This window comes from Macaca nemestrina, chromosome 4 (genome assembly GCF_043159975.1).
Source record: "Macaca nemestrina isolate mMacNem1 chromosome 4, mMacNem.hap1, whole genome shotgun sequence".
NCBI lineage: Eukaryota > Metazoa > Chordata > Mammalia > Primates > Cercopithecidae > Macaca > Macaca nemestrina.
In genome coordinates, this window is record NC_092128.1 from 49,473,713 (window position 1) to 49,490,098 (window position 16,386).

The 16,386-nt window shown below is 35.6% G+C and overlaps 1 long non-coding RNA gene across 4 annotated transcripts in view; it reads right to left on the reverse strand.

The window, feature by feature from the left end:
• Positions 1 to 4,070: 4,070 nt before the first annotated feature.
• The window catches only part of LOC105475286 (uncharacterized), a 54,512-nt gene continuing 42,196 nt past the window's right edge, over positions 4,071 to 16,386 (reverse strand). For all 4 annotated transcript variants that reach the window (XR_983249.3, XR_011621642.1, XR_011621644.1 and 1 more), the window contains 5 exons: positions 11,287 to 11,529; positions 10,664 to 10,835; positions 9,436 to 9,552; positions 7,714 to 7,777; positions 4,071 to 4,209 (listed from right to left, as the gene is read on the reverse strand). This is a non-coding gene — a long non-coding RNA (uncharacterized lncRNA). The remainder of the gene's footprint in view (positions 4,210 to 7,713; positions 7,778 to 9,435; positions 9,553 to 10,663; positions 10,836 to 11,286; positions 11,530 to 16,386) is intronic.

A 16,386-nucleotide genomic window follows, 5' to 3' on the forward strand; every position in this document is an offset into this window, starting at 1 on the left:
AAAAATTTAACAATTGGAGCACACCACTGATAAAAGTGTTGTTTCAGTCTCCTGAAAAATGTTTGCTTAACAAATGATTGCCTAACCAATTTAACAAAAATAAAGTTAAAAGCCTAACACACTTAACACAAAAATAAAATCTCTATTGTCTATATGTAAATTAGCCACATTTTATTATATGAGAAAATAAAACTTGATGGATAAAAAGACATAGATAGATATAGATAGATGATAGATAGATAAATTTACACTGAGGAAAGCTAAAAGACAATAGACTAGGAAAGCACTTGAACCATTTATTGTAATCAAAATTTAATATTCCATATATATATATGGACCATCATTTGTATATGGACAATTGTGTGTATACACACCCACCCATCCCCACACACACAGCACTATAAATTCAAAAGCAGCAAAAATTAAAATAGAAATGATACAATAAGCAAGAAAGGCAATCTATAAAAGATAACTGAAAATTATTAAAATAAAGAAATAAATAAAAAATATTCTGAAACTCATGGTAAATACACCACAAGAAAACATCATTTTTAAAATAGAGCCTGCATTGCCAAGACAATCCTAAGTCAAAAGAACAAAGCTGGAGGCATCACGTTACCTGACTTCAAACTATACTACAAGGCTACAGTAACCAAAACAGCATGGTATTGGCACCAAAACAGAGATATAGACCAATGGAACAGAACAGAGCCCTCAGAAATAATACCACACATCTACTGCCATCTGATCTTTAACAAACCTGACAAAAACAAGAAATGGGGAAAGGATTCCCTATTTAATAAATGGTGCTGGGAAAATTGGCTAGCCATAAGTAGAAAGCTGAAACTGGATCCTTTCCTTACTCCTTATACGAAAATTAATTCAAGATGGATTAGAGACTTAAATGTTAGACCTAAAACCATAAAAACCCTAGAAGAAAACCTAGGTAATACCATTCAGGACATTGGCATGGGCAAGTACTTCATGTCTAAAACACCAAAAGCAATGGCAACGAAAGTCAAAATTGACAAATGGGATCTCATTAAACTAAAGAGCTTCTGCACAGCAAAAGAAACTACCATCAGAGTGAACAGGCAACCTACAGGATGGGAGAAAATTTTTGCAATCTACTCATCTGACAAAGGGCTAATATCCAGAACCTACAAAGAACTCAAACAAATTTACAAGAAAAAAACAAACAACCCCATCAAAAAGTGGCCAAAGGATATGAACAGACATTTCTCAAAAGAAGACATTCATACAGCCAACAGACACATAAAAAACTGCTCATCATCACTTGCCATCAGAGAAATGCAAATCAAAACCACAATGAGATACCGTCTCACACCAGTTAGAATGGCAATGATTAAAAAGTCAGGAAACAACAGGTGCTGGAGAGGATGTGGAGAAATAGGAACACTTTTACACAGTTGGTGGGATTGTAAATAGTTCAACCATTGTGGAAAACAGTATGGCGACTCCTGAAGGATCTAGAACTAGAAATACAATATGACCCATTACTGGGTATATACCCAAAGGATTATAAATCATGCTGCTGTAAAGACACATGCACACGTGTGTTTATTGTGGCACTATTCACAATAGCAAAGACTTGGAATCAACCCAAATGTCCATCAGTGACAGACTGGATTAAGAAAACGTGGCACATATATACTGTGGAATACTATGCAGCCATAAAAAAGGATGAGTTCGTGTCCTTTGTAGGGACATGGATGCAGCTGGAAACCATCATTCTCAGCAAACTATCGCAAGAACAGAAAGCCAAATGCCGCATGTTCTCACTCATAGGTGGGAATTGAACAATGAGATCACTTGGACACGGGAAGGGGAACATCATACACCGGGGCCTATTGTGGGGAGTGGGGAAGGGGAAGAGATGCTATTGGAAGTTATACCTGATGTAAATGACGAGTTGATGGGTGCTGAGGAGTTGATGGGTGCAGCACACCAACATGGCACAAGTATACATATGTAACAAACCTGCACGTTGAGCACATGTACCCTAGAACTTAAAGTATAATAATAATAATAATAATAATAAACACATCAGATTAACAAAATTTAAAAGACTAGTAATATCCAGTATTAAATGGGGAAATGTGTACACTGGAACATTTTGTGGATAAATGTAGTCTCACATATTCTGTAACAACTGTGAGTTAAACTCATACATAGTTTGACTTAACAATCCTATTTTGTTGTGGATGTGAGATGGAGGAGATCTCTTTTCAAGAGAAAAATTCAATAAACATGAGTAGAAACATGTATGTCTACAGGGACGTTTTTAATGGTAGCAAAATATTTGGGAGTAGATGTATATATGCCAATGGAGTAGGTAATGTTTGAATTGGTTATAAAATATTAACACTGTGTAGTATAACCCAGCATCAAAAGTGAATCGTATCTATAACTATTGATCTGGTGGGATATACATGATACTCCAGAGACAAAAATTGCTAAACTGTTATTAAAATCTCATTTTTCTAAGACAGAACTAATTGAAGTCCCTATACATGCCTATATATTGGCACATGTGTGTTTAAAAACAGAATAATATGAGATTTCTCTGCTAAAAAGATAGACTCAAGGTAAGTATGTTTGTGAAGTAGGTAAGGTGAGTGAAAATTACTAGCACTATCATTTTATGTCTCAACATTATTTAGTTTGTTACAAAGTGCATCGTGTAAATAGTTATGAGAGAAGGTTTGAAATGTTTCCAATGCAAAGAAATGATAATGTTTGAGGTGATGGATGAGCTACATACTCTGATTTGATCATTACACATTATAGATACATGTCAAAGTATCACATGCAATAAATAAATACAAATATATACCAATTTAAAAATAAAGTACATTGTGTGACATTTATAATTTAAAATATACTGAAATTTTGAAATAACTTGTTAGATCAATATATATTGAATTGAAAGATTGCTGTGACATATTTCATGAATAAAAGAAAATGATTACGAACAAATAGACCTGTTTCAAAATTAAAACAAATAAAAGTGTGTTATATATGTTATATATGATAAGTTGAATTTATTTTTATTGTCATTTTGTGTTTGAATGAAACAAAAACATGATAGAAAGATTGAGAAAAAAATTCAGTCTTTTACAATATTTGTAGGAATGGAATTGGTATAAGCATTCCAGGAGACAATTAGGTAAATAAATATGAAAATACTTAAAAACTATTTGTCATTGTCTCCCAGAAACTTAACTTTTAGTCATTCATCTTGAGGAAATAATTGAAACATTTATTTGATGAAGAAATTTAGCAAAGATTTGGTGCTAACATGTCACAACTTAAATGTAGTTTTTACTAAGCGACTGATTAAATGCACTGTTGTTACAATCAGGCCTGATAAGTAGCTGATATCACCCACAGTCCCAATGGTTTATGTTAGCATCTGTTTCTTTCATTTGCTTTATGGTCATTGGTTGGCGGTTTGTGCCCACAACATGCAAGATGTTAGTATTCTAAATATGACACCCAAATATATTCTTCTGAGAGTACAGTCTATAACCATTAAAAGTGACATGGTGGAATGGTGTTTTCCTGCTTTAATAATTTGCTATTTTATCCTCAAGAATTTTGCCATATGCGTGTGCCACCTGAGTCAATATTTTCTTAATATATCTCCCTAAGCCTGCTAATAATCTTCTCAAAAATAAAAAAAAGCATTGTTTAATATGAACGAAGAGTATGATAAATACAAATATGATCAAAACAATATTATTAATTTTAAGCTTGATAAGCCTGTTTAGGCATTTTATAAAAGGATAATTAACCAAAAAATGACTATTTAAGTCACACTTAAGTCCTCTTTATATAATCCAAATGACTGCAGTAAAATGAGAAATGTTTATGTTATTGACAAAATATTATTTAGTGACTTGTTCTAAACGACATGAAATTAGTTTCCGTAGTCATAACATCAAAGACATATATCCTATATTTAAGAAAACACTGAGATAGATGAAAAATGAAAGATGTATTTGGTTCCAAGCAAGAGAAAACCCAAGCACAATGGCTGAGGCAATTTATGTTTATTTTTCTCTCATATTGAGGAATCTGGTGGTAGGCAGTGCTGGGCTCGAGGCTCAAGGATGATGTGTCTGTGATCCTCTTTGCCTTCCCCTCATGCTCCAAAGATGGCCGTTAAGGTGCCAGTCTTCAAATCTATATGCAAGTTGGAAGAAAGTAAAAGGAAGGGGAAAAGAAAGAACATAGCCATCTGGACTTATTTAATTGGAAAAGCAAATGTTTGGCAGGGTGTGGTGGCTCACCCCTGTAATCCCAGCACCCTGGGAGGCTGAGGTGGACAGATGACTTGAGGCTAGGAGTTCAAGCCCAGCCTGGCCAACATGGCAAAACCCTGTCTCTACTAAAAAAAAAAAAAATGCCAGACATGGTGGCACATGCCTATAATCCCAGCTACTTGGGAGGCTGAGGTACGAGAATCGCTTGAGGTGGAGGTTGCAGTGATCAGAGTCACAACAAGATGCTATTAAAAAAAAAATAGTAAAGAAAAGAAGAAAGGAAAGAAAGAAAAAGAAAGAAGAAAGAGAGAAAGAAAGAAAAGAAAGAAAGAGAGAGAGAGAGAGAAAGAGAAAAAGAAAAAGGAAAGAAGGAAGGAAGACAAAGAAAAGAAAGAAAGAAGAAAGAAAAGCAAAAGTTTTCTGGAACCCCTCCAATTCCCTTCTCTTAGACCTTTTTTGTCCAGACTGGATAATTGCTCACCCTACATTCCAAGGAGGCTGGGAAATCAGGGAATGGGATTCTTGTGAGTAGCTTCACTAATCTTCATCCATTCCCTTGGATTGGACACCTTGCTGTTTCACAGACATCCTTTATAGGAAGAAAATAGGGGGTGGATGGTAGCCAACAATAGCTACCATAACGTGCAGGATGTTCACGATATATTTTCAACACAGTTTTAAAATAATATCTACAATATTATCCTGTTTTACAAAAGAATTTGGCATGTGTGTATACACATGTGTGTATCTATTAATGAAAATCTATGTGTTGCTTAAAGGAACTCCCAGGGTGCTGGGATTACAGGGGTGAGTCACCACACCCTGCCAAGGATGTGGTTAAAGGAAATGTGAGATGACAATTTTTTAACTCAATTCTATTTTAAATATTAGACTTATACTATTTTAAAAAGTAAGATTGATGTCCTTTTTGAATCAGATTTTGTTAGATTTTAGAAAATAGCCCAGGTTTTCTGACAGGCTTTGTTCTGCTCACCTAGTGTCTTAATATCTCAACTACCAATACCTGAAAGTTACTTAACTGGGGTAAGAGGCATTACATGCTTCTTGTTCAGCAAATGTGTTGTTTCATTTGGGAAAGTCTAAACTGTAGATAGAAATCTGACTTTAACCTTCTGTTTGTGCCTTCACAGCAGCATAAAGAGCTGGGTAGACAGTGCAGGGCTTACCGTTTTGACACAAGAGCTTTCTCTCTTATCTAATTCTTCAAGAATCCAGATTTTGTGGCCTTTAGACAAAATGTGAGTTACATCTGTTTGATTCAACAATTGTATAAATTTTATTACTGTCGAGACAGAAAGTATCCCACAAGAAAAATAATGAATCTCCAATATTACATCTTTGTGTATTTACATGAATGGCATGACTGAAATTTTGTTCAGCTGAGTGGGTGTCTGCCTGGTGCCCTGGGATTTTAGTGCCTTTTAAACATTCTGACACAAAGCAAGCCTTTTTATTTTCTATTAGTTGTGTGTGCATGTGTGTGTGTACACACACATATATATTTATATATACACACATATATACATATATATGCACATATTATATATATGTGTATGTGTGTATATATGTGTGTGTGTGTGTGCACACACACATAATGCTTAACCACAATGATGATTCAACTAAAAATCATTTCTGTATTAAATAAAATTTCTGGAAACCAAAGATAACCTTCATGCATACTCGATATTAAAACAAGGTCAGTGGTTCCTGTCAACAGTTCCAGCTCACTCTGGAATCAGTGAGCATAAAAGGCCACTCAGTCTGTCGTAGGATTGCTACTTTTTATTTAATGCCTCTTGGTTTTCTCATTTACTGGTGGGGGCGGGGATTTCTCAATCTTTTCTGAAATTTTAGATAGGTGTAAGGCCAAATTCTAAATGATGGCTGAGGCAGCCCCACTGACTAGACTTTATTTATGACCTATATCATGCAGGGCAAAATGAATACGTACAGGTGCACATAGTAGTGAAGATGGAGAGAATAAGACTGTCTATAACACCGTATTAGTGCTTTATCACAGTGTGACTATAAGCCACAACTACATTCTAATTAAAAATTCAAAATTAAACAAACTTCATCCTTTCACACACCTGTGTTCTCTCTGCCCTTCTCATCCCAAGGGAACATCTGGACTCGGTATTTAGAAATCATTATATTAGTGAATTGAGAACCAAGGCAGCCAGCATGAGGATGATAAGATCCAATGAATCATTCATATCCAGGCGTCGAGCTAATTCATTTTAGAGCCATTGAAGTGGACACAGAGCTTTTCTTTGAGGACCAGCATAAAATACCCTCCAGTTGTCAAGCCAGATTGAGCAAAGAGGCAAATTATCTGAGCATCATTTCAGAAAGTGTCAAAGGAAATGCCAACCAAGCGGCAGCAGAAATTTTTGCGTTTCAATACTGCATGATTTGTCATGACAGAACTGTAACCATTTTATTTTTATAAGGTATTCCAAAGGTGAAAGAATTGCAAGTATTTCTACCTTATGCTGACATTTAAGTGATATTTATAGGTAAATATAGGCTTTACTTTTTTATGTGGAATAATAAACCCCATAGCATTTTCTTATGAATATGATCATTGAGGTATAAATTAAAGTTGTTTGTTTGTTTGTTTGTTTGTTCTTTTTTGAGATGGAATCTTGCTCTGTTGCCCAGGCTGGAGTGCAGTGGCGTGATCTCCACTCACTGCAAGCTCCGCTTCCCAGGTTCACGCCATTCTCCTGCCTCAGCCTCCCGTGTAGCTGGGATACAGGCGCCCGCCACTGCGCCCGGCTAATTTTTTTTTTTTTTTTTTTTGTATTTTCAGTAGAGACAGGGTATCACCGTGTTAGCCAGGATGGTCTCGATCTCCTGACCTCGTGATCCGCCCGTCTCAGCCTCCCAAAGTGCTGGGATTACCGACTTGAGCCACCACGCCCGGCCTAAATTAAAGTTTTAATGAAAAGAAACCAGAGTGACAAGCAGGATTCTCCAAAAACAGCCCTAGATACTTATGCCAGTTTGCCTAGAAGAATGCAGGCTCCAGAGGGAGGGTTCTACATCCCACAGTCTTGTATTCATGCCCTTGTGTAATCTCCTTCCTTTGAGTGTGGACTGCACCTGGTGTCTTGCTTCTAACCAAAAGAATATGGCAAAAGTGATGAGATATCACTTCCGTAGTTAGGTTACAAAAGACTGTGACTCCCATCTTCCTAGCGTGCTCTCTCTCTCTCTCTCACTCTCTCACTGCCTTGCTTTCTCGTCTTTTACACTTCTCTGAAAAATGTCGAAGAAGCTTGAGTGGCAAAGAACCGAGAATGAACTCTGCCCAACAGCTAGCAAGGAAATAATACCAACAATCAAAAAGATTGAATCCTGCCAACGACCACTGAGTAAGCTTGGAAGTGGATCCTACCTTGTTAAACCCCCATGTGACTGCAGTCCAGTCTGATGGTTTGATTATAGTTTCATGGGACACCCTAAAGAAGAAGACTTAGTTAAATTGTGCTGTGATTCCTGACACAGAGATACTGTAAGATTATGAATGTGCTTTGTTTAAACTGTTAAGTTTGGGGTAATTTGTTACACAGCAATAGATAACTAATACACCCACCAAACCTCCCATGGCTTCCCCAGAAGCAGCTGCTATTTCACAACTGAAAACTGCTGACATTAAGGTCAGAAAGCCTGGTGACCAAATAAATCTGTAGGTAGGAGTTGGCTTTCACACTTGCCCCATGTTTGAGGTCAAGTTATCTGAAAATAGATCCTAACCCAAGATTAAAGATTATCTTGTGCAAGTGAAATAGTATAGAACTCTTTCTAAGGAAACGTATAAAGGAGTGGGGAAAAGGAAGTCAGAGAAGGAGAAGACAAGCAAAGATGTGATCCTCGATGAAGTCTGGAGAAGAGTAGCTTTAGCTTGATCCTACAGAAAAACTCTGGGGTCTAAGTTACTTCTCAGATTTGTTCTGTGCAAAAGCAAGACAAACTCTCAGCCGTTTGTTATTGACTGGGGAAGGTCAGGAGTTGGTGGGATGTGACCTCCCAAGCACTTTTTACCCTTTGTGCTTCTGGGAAGTCAACTCTAGTAGTCCAAGGATTGTGTGATGAAGAGGAGTCTTACAGTATGGACTGTATAAACCAAAAGCACAGTGACACTGAAGAAGGAGAGCACAGACCTGGCAAAACACATTTGAGAAGATCTGAACAGATACCAGCAGGGTGCACTACTACACCCTTTAAGAAAACCTACTGAAGCACATTTGTCTAGCTCTGACCTGGTGCAAGCACACCTCTACACAGGATACTGGGGACACCTGCTCTCTTTGTGACTTCCAGACTGCGTTTCCTTCAAGTGTTAAAGACAGAAACTTTGCAGTGTCTTGAATTTATAATATAATTATTTTTTTAACTTATAAATACAGTGTACCGTTTAAAAAAAAATGTTGATTCACATGACCATAAGTAACAAAATTACAATGTTCTAATCATGGACTTATAAAAATTAGATGATCTGATAGTGATGTTGGAGAGAACAAAACGTAAATATTATGCTGTATAAACCAATATGTGGGAGGATTCAATAATCCTGTGTAGTTGAATTTATTCCCACAGTCTGAGAACCAATCCGAGGCAGAGCACAGGTGTGGTAGCAGAGACCTCTGTGACAGGGACAGATGTGCTAGCAGGGGCCCTCTGTGCTGTGTCTCTGTGACTTTGAACAAAGCCACATTTCTTTGCTCAGAATTAGAACCAGAAGATTCTATTTGGTTCTTTTGTTAAAATTATTGTATTCATGACAACTAAAATATACAACTTATCCTTCTTCAAGCCTGGTTGGCTTGGTTATTATTTAGTGAGTCTTTTACTTCCACAAAAGAATATTGCTAAATAAAATGCTCTGGTGGACACAATGCATAAAATGGGTTATGTGTGCCTTCTGACCACCTACATATGTATCTGGATTTTCCATAGTCTCATGAATGCTCAGTTGTAGTAAAAGCCTAGGACATTAAAGATGGGGCTCCTCCCTACACTTGAGTCCCAGAGTGCAAAAGTTAGAAACATCCAAGGCCACCGAGTGAAATGAAACAACAAATGAACCAAAAAAGCAAAGTGATCTGAGGATACTCACTCTAATGAGTGATGTCTTCCACGTTTGTGTCTTCATCTAGTGCCAATCTGTAGGTTGATTCTGACATGCAATAGAATCACAGGTGCCGTCAAGTTACTTCAGCTTCTGACTGTCCATCTATCAAAAGAAGTCACCTCAGAGTGCTAAGAATGGCTGCACAATCTCAGCCAGACAACTGATGTTGCTAAAGGAAGACAATCAAAATGTCCAGTAGCTCAAAACTAACAATCATCCACCACTCGCTTGCTGATGATGAAGTATCTACCAAGAAAAAGTGTAAGACTAGACTGCAAAGCAGTAAGACAAGTCATTTACTGGGGTCCTAGGCATTGCAATTTGAGGAACAGAACCTGCTAGAAGCCAAATTGTGTTCTGAAGACAAAGAGGGGAGTAGTAATGTAAAAGAAAGCCAAGGGGGATTACACAAGTTGTTTTCAAGTAATTAACTTTGAAGGAGTCTGGCTTACTACATTATTCCATAGTTGATTGGTTTTTGCTGTTCAAGAGTCACAGTGCTGGTGAAATTTAGCTGTGTTGCAGAATGTTGTGGTTGTTGAGGTTTGGGCCAGTTTAAAGGTTCAAGGCAAAATTCCAGGATTTTTTGTTTGTTTGTTTTGACAAGGTTGCAGGTCATGCAGATAGTCTTTAGAATCGCTTCTCAAATTTATTTTAGGCCTCTGAACCAGAGAGATGCCATTTTGTATATCACATTTCACAGAAGGAAGAATATTCTTTATAACTTTGCCTAATCTGGGGAGGGGCTGCTGGGATGCAGGTGGTACTCACACAGAGGATTAACCCTACCGAACAAAATTATCAGGTACTTTCCCCCATAAAATAGTCAATAAAGTGGGGCTTTGAGGCTGATTACATGCCAATTTGACATTTGAAGCTAATAGAATAGTTTCTTAGATAACTTTAAGGCACTACTTTTTAATACATTGGTAAAGTTTCCAAAACTTCTTTTCTTCTTATATAACTCTTTAAGATAAAGGTTGTGAATTTCACTTTTTCACTTGCTCTCAAAAGTAAAAAAACTGGGAGCATCCCCAGGAGCCCCATGTACTGGGTGGAGGTTCAGAGATAATGAAGGATAGAAGAGAACAGGAAAAAGGAGAGCATGGCAAGTGCACTCATAAGAGCAAAGTTCACACATCCAAATGTCATTAATGTAAAGATTTCTGGCATAGCTTAAAGCAAACCTAAAACTTCGCATAAAGACACTTACGAGAACTTTCTTTTGCCTTAAACATTTTTTCCCTTTCTTTTCCTTTTCTTTCTTTTCCTTTTTTGTAATCTCAAAATTGAGAGACCCTCAATTGTTTCCCAGGAGGCAGATTTTTTGGGAAAAGCCAACATCCATTGGTTTTTAATGGGGCTTCTCACAGGAATTTTGGTACCTGGATAATGAATCAGATAAGAATTAGCTATTTCACTTTCTCATTACCAGTATCTCCAGGTAGGCTTGACCTCTGTGTGCCCCAGGCTTTCTTGAAAAGGTTTGGTTCATTATTTTGAAGCAACAGGTCAACTGTTATCTTACTGCAATCATTTCCTGCCATCAGACTGTCACAAATCTTTAGAATACAAAACTGATATTTTGAATGTTAATACTGGCTCAGCAATGTATCATTTATCTATAGCCATGAATGAAACTTTCACTTTTTAATGGCATCACAGATTGTATGATTTTTTGAAAATGTTATTTTATAATTATGTTCTTCAGATTGCTTAGAGTTTTTTAACCACTACATCAAATTGAAAGAACAATTTAATAAATATAAAGAAAATAGTTACTTTATTGTAATTGTAATGATATACTATGGGGAAACAACTATTGATTTTACTTACCATTAATTACCTAAGAGGCCAAGAGGAAATAATTTTTTTAAAGCAATTCTCAGTTGTCTGTGGAATTCATGTATATCTGTAGGAGACTCTATGTTGGATTGTTCTCTTGAGAAAACAGTCATCAGTAAGAATAGCCATGCAATTTTCATAATTATGTTTCTTATTTTACTGGTTAGAAAAATGGTATCCAAAAGGCATCCTGAAGTCAAATTTCATCAGCATTATGTAAGTGAAAAACTTTCACTAAAAAACAAATAAATTAATTATTTGTCTTGAAATTGTACACTGTGCACTATAAAATATATATATATATTTTTTTCTGTATTTATTTATTTCTTTTTACAAGAACAAGTTCTTTAGTGATTATTTCTGAGATGTTGGTGCACCCATCACCTGAGCAATGTACCCTTTACTGAATATGTAGTCTTTTATCCCTCACTTCCCTCCCACCCTTTCCCCTGAGCCCTGCAAGTCCATTGTATTATTTTTTATGCCTTTTTGTCCTCATATCTTAGCTGCCACTTATAAGTGAGAACATAAAATATTTGGTTTTTCATTCCTGAGTCACTTCACTTAGAATAATGGTCTCCAATTCCATCCAGGTTTCTACTAATACCATTATTTTGTTCCTTCTCACAGCTGAGTAGTATTCCATTTTATACTGTTTTCCGTAGTGGCTGTACTACACTCCCACCAACAGTATAGAAATGTTCCCTTCTCACCACATTCACTCCAACATGTATTATTTTTTACTTTTTGATTATGACAATTCTTGCAGGAGTAAGATGGTGTCGCATTGTGGTTTTCATTTGAATTTTCCTGATCATTAGTGATATTGAGCGTTTTTTTATATATTTGTTCATCATTTATGTATCTCGTTTTGAGAATTGTCTATTCATGTCCTTAGCCCACTTTTTGATGGGGTTGTTTGTTTTTTTCTTGCTGCTTTGTTTGAGTTACTTATAGATTCTGGATATTAGTCCTTAGTCTTATTATAGATTGTGAAGGTTTTCTCCCAGTCTTTGGGTTGTCTGTAAACTCTGCTGATTATTTCTTTTGCTGTGCAGAAGCTTTTAAGTTTAATTAAGTTCCATCTATTTATTTCTGTTTTTGTTGCATTTGCTTTTCAGTTCTTGGTCATGAAGTGTTTGTCTAAGCTAATGTCTAGAAGGGTTTTTTCCAAAGTTGTCTTCTAGAATTTTTATAATTTAAAGCCTTAGATTTAGGTCTTTGATCCATCTTGAGTTGATTTTTGTATAAGGTGAGAGATGAGGATCCAGTTTCATTCTTCTACATGTGGGTTGCCAATTATTCCAGCACCATTTGTGTCTTTTCTCCACTTCATGTTTTTGTTTGCTTTGTCAAAGATCAGTTGGCTGTAAGTATTTGGATTTATTTCTGGATTGTCTACTCTGTTCCATTGATTTGTATGCCTATTTTTATACCAGTACCATGCTGTTTTGGTGACCATGGCCTTATATTATAGTTTGAAGTTGAGTAATATGATGCCTCTAGATTTGTTCTTTTTGCTTAGTCTTGCTTTGGCTATGCAGGCTCTTTTTTGGTTCTATATAAATTTTACGATTTTTTTTTTCTTGTTCTTTGAATAATGATGGTGCTATTTTGATAAGAATTGCATTGAATTTATAATTGCTTTTGACAGTGTGGTCATTTTCACATATATTGGTTCTGCTCATCCATGAGCATGGAATATGTTTGCATGTGTGTGTCATCTATGATTTCTTTTAGTCATGTTTTGTAGTTTTCCTTGTAGAGGTCTTTCATGTCCTTGATTAGGTATATTCCTATGCTTTTCTTCTTCTTCTTCTTTTTTTTTTTTTTTTTTTTTTTTGCAGCTGCTGTGAAAGGGATTGAGTTCTTGATTTGATTCTCAGCTTGGTTGCTGTTGGTGTATAGCAGAGCTACTGATTTGTGTACATTAATTTTGTATCCTGAAATTTGATGAATTTATTTACCAGTTCTAGGAGCTTTTTAGGTGAGTCATTAGGGTTTTCTAGGTATATTATCATGTCATCAGCAAACGTGACAATGTGACTTCCTCTTTACAGATTTGGATTCCCTTCATTGCTTTCTCTCGTCTGATTCCTCTGGCTAAGACTTCCAGTACTATGTTGAATAAAAGTGGTGAAAGTGGGCATCCTTGTCTTGTTCCAGTTCTCAGGGAGAATGCTTTTGACTTTTCCCCGTTTAGTGTAATGTTGGCTGTAGGTTTATCATAGATGACTTTTGTTACCTTATGGTATGCTCCTTCTATGCCAGTTTTGCTGAGGGTTTTAATCATAAAGGAGTGCTGGACGTTGTCAAATGCTTTTTCTGCGTCTATTGAGATGATCATGTGACTTTTGTTTTAAATTCTGTTTATGTGGTCTATCACGTATATTGACTTGTGTATGTTAAATCATCTTTGCATCCCTGGTATGAAACTCACTTGATCAGGGTGAATTATCTTTGTGATATGCTGTTAGATTGGGTTAGCTAGTATTTTGTTGGGGATTTTTGCATCTATTATGTTAATCATATAATATGTTCATCAGGGATATTGGTCAGTAGTGTTTTTTGTTGTTGTTCTTATGTCCTTTCCTGGTTTTAGTATTAGGGTGGTACTGGCTTCATAGAATGATTTAGGAAGGATTCCCTCTTTCTCTATCTTTGGGAATAGTGTCAACAGGATTGGAACCAATTCTTTGAATATCTGATAGAATTCAGTTGTGAATCCATCTGGTCCTGCACATTTTTGTGGGTTACTTTTTAATTACCATTTCAGCCTTGCTGCTTGTTATTGATCTGTTCAATTTCTGTTTATCCCTGGTTTAATCTAAGAGGGTTGTATTTTTTTTTCAGGAATTTATCGATCTCTTCTAGATTTTCTAGTTTATGAGTGTAAAGCTGTTCAAAGTATCCTTGAATGTTCTGTTTATTTCTGTGGTATTGGTTGTAATATCTCCCATTTTGTTTCTAATTGAACTTATTTGGATCTTCTCTCTCCTTTTCTTGGTTAAGTTCACTAATGGTCTACCAATTCTATTTATCTTTTCAAAGTGCCATTTTTTTGTTCCATTTATCTTTTGTAGTTTTTTTGTTTCGATTTCATTTAGTTCTGCTCTGGTCATGATTATGTCTTTTCTTTTGCTGGGTTTGGGTTCGGTTTGTTCTTGTTTCTCTAGTTCCTTGGGGTGTGACCTTAGATTATTTGTTTGTGCTCTTTCAAACTTTTAGATGTAGATATTTAATGCTATGAACTTTCCTGCTAGCTCTTCTTTTGCTGTATTCCAGATGTGTTGATAGGTTGTATCACTATTATTGTTCAGCTGAAATAATTTAAATTTATATCTTGATTTCATTGTTGACCCAAGGATAATTCAGAAGCAGGTTAATGTCCATGTGTTTGCATGGTTTTGAGGGTTTCTTTTGGAGTTGATTTCCAATTTTATTTCACTGTGGTCTGTGAGAGTACTTGACATAATTTCAACTTTCTTAAATTTGTTAAGACTTGTTTCGTGACCTATCATATAGTCTGTCTTGGAGAATGTTCCATGTGCTGATGAATAGAATATATATTCAGCAGTTGTTGGGTAGAATGTTCTATAGATACCTGTTAAGTCTATTTGTTCCAGGATTTAGTTTAAATCCATTGTTTCTTTCTTGACTTTTTGTTTTGATGGCCTGTCTAGTGCAGTCAGTAGAGTATTAAAGTCCTCCACTATTATTGTGTTGCTGTCTATCTCATTTCTTAGATCTAGTAGTAACTATTTTATAAATTTGGGAGCTCTAGTATTAGGTGCATATATATTTAGGATTGTGATATTTTCCTGTTAGACTAATCTTTTTATTATTATATAATGTCCCTTTTTGTCTTTTTTAACTACTGTTGCTTTAAAGTTTGTCTTGTCAGATGTTAAAAATAGCTACTTCTGCTTGCCTTTAGTGTCCATTTACATGGAATATATTTTTCCACCCCTATACCTTAAGTTTATGTGAGTCCTTATGTGTTAGGTGAGTCCTTGAAGACAGCAGATACTTGGATGGTGATTTTTTATCCATTCTGCCATTCTGTATCTTTTAAGGAGTATTTAGGCCATTTACATTCAATGTTAGTATTGAGATATGAGGTTCTATTCTATTAATCATGCTATTTGTTGCCTGAATAACTTAGTTTTATTTTTTTTCATTGTGTCATTGTGTTAGAGGTCCTGTAAGATTTGTGCTTTAAGGAGATTCTATTTTTGTGTATTTCAAGGATTTGTTTCAAGATTTAGAGCTCCTTGTAGTGCTGACTTCATAGTGGTGCATTCTGTCAGCATTTGTTTGTTTGAAAAAGATTTTATCTTTCCTTCATTTATGAAGCTTAGTTTCACTGGATACAAAATTCTTTGCTGATAGTTGTTTTGTTTAACAAGATTAAAGATAAGACCCCAATCCTTTCAAGCTTATAAGGTTTCTGCTGATAAATCTTCTGTTAATCTAATAAGTTTTCCTTTATAGGTTAACTGATTCTTTTGCCTCACAACTGTTAAGATTCTTTTCTTTTTCTTGACTTTAGATAACCTGATGACTATGTGCTGAGGCAATGATCTTTTTTCAATAAATTCCCCAGATGTTCTTTGAGCTTCTTGTGTTTGGATGTCTAGATCTCTAGCAAGGTCAGGGAAATTTTCCTTAATTATTCCCTAAAATGAAAATAAAGTTTTCCAAACTTTTAGATTTCTCTTCTTCCTTGGGAACACCAATTATTATTAGATTTGGTCATTTAACATAATCACAGACTTCTTTAAGTCTTTCATTTTTAAAAATTATTACTTTTTTTGTGTTTTTTTGATTAGGTTAATTCAAAAGCATTGTTTTCAAGCTCTTAAGTTCTTTCTTCTACTTGTTTGATTCTATTGTTAAGACTTTCCAGTGCATTTTGCATTTCTCTAAGTGTGTCCTTTATTTACAGAAGTTGTGACTGTTTTTTTTACTTATTCTATTTCACTAGAGATTTTCCATTTTTATCCTGTATCATTTTTTGATTAAAAAAATTTTTTTTTTTTTGAGATGGAGTCTCACTCTGTCACCCAGGTTGGAGTGCAGTGTTGTGAT